This window comes from Ambystoma mexicanum, chromosome 3p (assembly GCF_040938575.1).
Source record: "Ambystoma mexicanum isolate Mex_15411 chromosome 3p, UKY_AmexF1_1, whole genome shotgun sequence".
Lineage (NCBI taxonomy): Eukaryota > Metazoa > Chordata > Amphibia > Caudata > Ambystomatidae > Ambystoma > Ambystoma mexicanum.
In genome coordinates, this window is record NC_090925.1 from 905,589,889 (window position 1) to 905,595,371 (window position 5,483).

Here is a 5,483-nt window from a genome sequence, read left to right on the forward strand (position 1 = left end):
AACAATTAAAGCTGATCTTTTTACTTAACTGTTTTCTAGCATCGCCATTGTTAGAAACACAGAATTGCCTCAAACCTCCAACCCTTTTCTCCATAACCACGCGCATATGCTGATTGTGCCACTGAGACTGACATACAGCAGCTAATACATGCATGGGGGGATAACGCCAGAAAACACAAACTTGGGCAGCGTTCATAAGCCAATGTGGCCTTACCAACCGGGAGGAAGAGTTGATGTTGATTCACAAGATCGTACTCCGGACCTAAACAATGCGTCGACACTAGCGCGCTTGTTACGGTCACGCCATACACTGCAAGGGGGGGCACACCATGTATGGTGAAACCCATGCAATGAAAACGTGCGGTGCGGAGGCCGTGAGAAACCAAGGCTGAATGCAATGGATGCACACTTTTAAAAACAGACGCATCCAATGCCGAAATAACACATGCAGCGCAGACGGATGTCACGCACCCACCTACTTCTTGTTTGCAATATCCACATGTTGTGAATATAGTCGCTCGTTACCAGCCAACTATTGGGCGTGGTACGTGCAGCGTGGAGGCCACACCCCCCAACACTTGCTAAATAAACAATTTGGCCAAAAACAAAATCAGCATCTGTCCCACGTGTAAAACATAAAAATTGTTAACCTAAACAACGTGAAAAAGCTCACTACGTGTGCGGCTATAACCTCTCACATCCGTTCCTCATCGCAGCGTTAGCACGGGCACCAAAACAAAGATGATGTAGGATTATGCCTGCAACACATAAGAAATGGAAGTACCCCAGGCCGTGCACTACTGCTTGCGGCACTAGAAATGTACTATGTAACACTCTGCACGGTGATACCACAGCACGAGGGCCCCTGCGGAAAAACAGCAGGTGGCACAGTGGCTGCACCGGCCCATACACATACTCAAGGCAAAACTTCAGCCACAAAATGCAGCCTGCGAGGTGTCTCGAAACCCGACCCTGTTTCCTAGTGGCAGAGAACATAAAATCCCAACCCTGACAAAGTGGCTGCAAAGGCTGACCATAGTTATTGAAACAGCAGGCTTCTCGCATGCCCGGAACGCGCAGCGCTGGTGCCACAAAATGTAGGTGCAAAACAGCTATGATACTTTGTAAGATATTACGGACACACAAAATGCGCAAAGCGACCACAACACACATACTATTGCAATAATTTAAGTCGACTTCAGGGATCGAAACACTCGTCTGGCTTGCAGGCTGGACACTTCACCACTACACTATACAAACAGACAAACCTTTGCACGGTTCTTATATACATTGGCCAAGAAAACCCGGCGCAAAAGGAAAAAACAATGTGCGCCACAACCATGAACAAGACACCCCTGGCCATAGAAGCAAGCCCCCACCGCCCAAAGCACACGGAACTCCCTGAAAAACACAACGTGAAGCCTCACATCCGCAGGCCGTCATGGGTAAACGCCAAACAAATGTGAAACCATTACTGCCCCAAAATGCCAGCCTATCGCACCAAAGGTCACACGACCGATGGCTAAATCCATGTGGCAAAGCGACCCCGGGGTACAAACGGAAAACAATGGAGGTCCACACTCATACCTCGCTGGAACACCCTGCTCTCAGCCGGGAATGAGGCTGTTTTTCCACTTTCCGGTGCTTATAAGCACACCATAGGGGATGGGCTTCCTCTATCCCTCCCCCCTCACCGCCCCTCTTATCACCTTGCGGTTCCTTCCCCTCTTCCCACTTCCTGGGGCTGGCGTCACCTAGTCTGGGGAGGGGCTCACCAAGATAGTCCCTACTGTAGGAAGGGTGTTGCGTAGTGAATACGCGGTAGTGCGCATGCGCGGCCCACAACAAGGCTCGCGCATGCGCGTATTGAATAAAGACGGTCCCGGGCGGCAGTTCGCACTGGAGACCAGAGCAGCAACACGTCTCCGGCGTGTCTCTCTGTGTGAGTGCTGGATGCGTGTGTGTGTGTCTGCGGGTGGGGCCTGACATCGCCCCACAATACCACACTGGCGACGAGGACGGCGCAGGAGCAGTCCTCCGTTCCGGTAGCGTCCAGGGAGGAGAACGCTGCTCCGTGTCGGCACGGGCCCACACGTGTGGCCGGCGGCCATTTTGGATTGTGCGCGGAACGCAGTGGTTGCAGCCCGTGAGGGTGCTCGTGCGCCACCTGCGATTTGCACCGAAAAACATCAATTCTTGGACCCTCCACAGCCTGTGCAGCTGCAAGGTTGTGGCATTCTGTCAAAAAGAAAGAAGAGTGGCACTAGAGAAAATATTGCGCCAAGGGTGATCCGGGGGCCATATCTTCAAAGCAGTTCAACGCATTCCTGTGAGTACCACGCAGAGAAATGGGGGAGGAAGAAGAACAGGATGGCGCTCCTGCCCCCATCCCTCGCAGGGTGAACAGCACACTAGCCCCCATGCCCGAATTTGATACCACAGGCCCACCTTCCAAGTTGGGGCCTAAATGGCTCCTATGGGTGAAGAGGTTGGAGATGTTCTTCATGGCCTCGGGGATCACAGAGGACGAAGAAAGAATTGCAATCATGGTGTACTCGGCAGGGGCCGAGGTTCACAAAATATATGACTCTCTGAACATTCCGGTTGCGACATATGCTGCAGTGAAGCAGGCGCTCCGAGATCATTTTCTGCCAATGGCGAATGCAGACTTTATAGGTTCGTCATGAGTGCGGAAAGACAACGAGAGGAAGAGTCTTTGGATCAATTTTGTGCACGACTCAGAGTTCTGGCAAGCTCCTGTAGATGGGGGAAATGAAGAGGAGATGGTTCGGAACCAGTTGTTGCAGGGCTGCAGCTCCGGTAAACTGAGGAGGCAGGTATTGAGGGAACCTGGTTTGACCCTACAACAGATCCTGGACACAGGGAGGGCCTATGAGCTGGCTGACGCGAGGGGTGCGAAAATGGATGCAGTCACGCATGGGAGAAAGGAAGGTGAGGCTTTTGCAATTGGCCGCACTAACCCTTGAAAGTCAAGGTGGACATCAAGAGGAGATGATAGCCCCGGGGGGCATAGCAACGCTCCCTCGTGCCATTATTGTGGTTAAGACCTGCCACACATGGGTGACTGTCCAGCCAAATCGAGAACCTGTGGCCGGTGTAACACACCAGGACATTATGTTAGGGTGTGCAGAGAAACAGCACCTGTCGCCGTATCGAGAGGGCCCGAAAGGGTTGCCAGAGGCAGCACTCGGAGAGTGAGGGGTGTATCATCCATTGAACAAGGTATGCAGGACCTAAACATCGCCGAGGAGGAGGAAGATGAAATCTTCTTCATCTCAAGCATAGCTGAAGGCCCCGGCAGAAGACGACAACCCAACATTGGGGAAACACCCACACCGATCTTGATAGACACTGGAGCGTCCGTCTGTGTGCTGGCGACAGAACACTACAACGCACTCCCTGGTCCACCAAGCCTAGCCGAGTCCACAGCACGTATATACGCTTTCGGAGGACACACACCGCTCCCCATCCAAGGAGTAGTCGTGGCCCCAGTCACTCACGGACAAAATCGAATAAGGGCGAGGTTCTTTGTCACAGATGTGAGCCCGCATTCCCTTCTGAGTTGTGCTGCGGCTGAGGCATTGGACATTTTACACTTCTCATTTGCGGTCTACCACACTGACTTGGAAAATTTGTTGAGTCGTTTTGAAATGATATTCCGAGGGCTAGGGAAACTAAAGGCTGACCCAATACGCCTCCACATCGATGGGTCTGTGAGACCAATGGCTCTCAAACACTGCCGCATCCCTTTCCATCTGAGGACACAGGTGGAACGCGAGCTGCAATCCCTGATAGACAAGGACATCATTGAGCAGGTCGAGGGCCCCACCCCGTGGGTCTCCCCGATCGGGGTAGCCCCAAAGCCCAAACAGCCGGGGGCGGTACGCATCTGCATGGACATGAGACTTCCCAACCTGGCGATCAAAAGAGAGCGCCACATAACACCCACCCTGGATGACATCATTGTGGAGCTTCAAGGGGCGAAAGTGTTCTCAAAACTGGATTTGAGATCCTGGTACCATCAGTTAGAGCTCCACCCAGAGTCAAGATACATTACAACGTTTACGACTCACGAGGGGTTATACCAATATAAAAGACTCAGTTTTGGTATCTCTTCCGCGGCAGAGGTCTTCCAGAATACCATCAGGGAGCCCTGTCTGGACTCAAGGGAGTGATAAACATGTCGGATGACATTCTGGTCTTTGCCCGTTCCGAGGCTGAACACCTGAAGCGCCTGGAAAGCACACTGGTAAAGCTGCGCGACCTAGGGTTGACACTGCACAAAGAGAAGTGTGAGTTCCTGAGAGACAGGCTGGAATTTTTCGGGTTCGTCTTCCACACGGGGGGCATATCACCTGATCCCGAAAAAAAAGTGAAAGACATCCGGGATGCGACTCCGCCAACCTCACCATCTGAAATCGGAAGCTTCCTGGGTATGGTGACGTATTGCGGTCGCTTCATCCGCGATCTAGCCTCCCTGTCGGAACCCCTGAGAGCGCTCACCAGAAACGACATTGCCTGGAACTGGGGGGAAAAAGAACAGAGGGCTTTCGACAACATCTAAAATGCCCTATCGGAACAAGAAACGATGGCATACTTTAATCCGGATCGGGAGTCTGAAATTGTAGTCGTAGGACTGGGGGCTGTCCTCATGCAGGCCGACAATCAAGGAACCATGAGGCCCATCGCATATGCCAGCAAAGCGCTAACAGAGACGGAGAGACGGTACTCTCAGATTGAGCGGGAAGCTCTGGCTATCCTATGGGGGTGCAGGCATTCCCGGATATATATTTTGGGAAAACCGGTCGTTGTGGTAACCGACCACAAGCCTCTCATCCCGATCTTGTCCGGAACATCATCCAAACCACCGCCTAGAATAGAGAGATGGATGCTTTTGTTAATGGAGTACGGGGTCAAACTGCTGTATCGACCAGGCCCGGACAACCCGGCAGACTACCTGTCCCGCCATCCAGGTGCGGGGAGGCGAAAGGACACAGTGGAAGTGGCAGAGGGTGTTAAAGCAATACATCTCGCGGTCGAATCGGTGCTGCCCGTTGCCCTATCCCGCCAGGAGATCGCTGAAGACTCCAACATGGACGAGACGTTCACAAGGATCAAGCTTGCAATGGCAAATGGAGAATGGCGAGAGGTCCTCCAGGACAACTCCTGAAGGAACTCAGGGGCTCAGAAAGACCTGCAGGCCCTCTGGAAAGCGCGCCATGAGCTCTCGGTAGCCGAGGAGGCCTCCTGCTAAGGGGTCACCAGATTGTCATCGTGAGAACACTGGTTGACAAGGTTCTGCAGCTCGCACACAATGGGCACCAAGGGATGGCCAAGATGAAAGCAAGACTGAGACTCAAGGTCTGGTTCCCCGACCTGGAAAGTAGAGTGGAGGAGTTTGTGAGAAGGTGCATCCCCTGCCAAGCAGCACACCCGGTGGAGAGGGCCCTGCCAATCCAAAC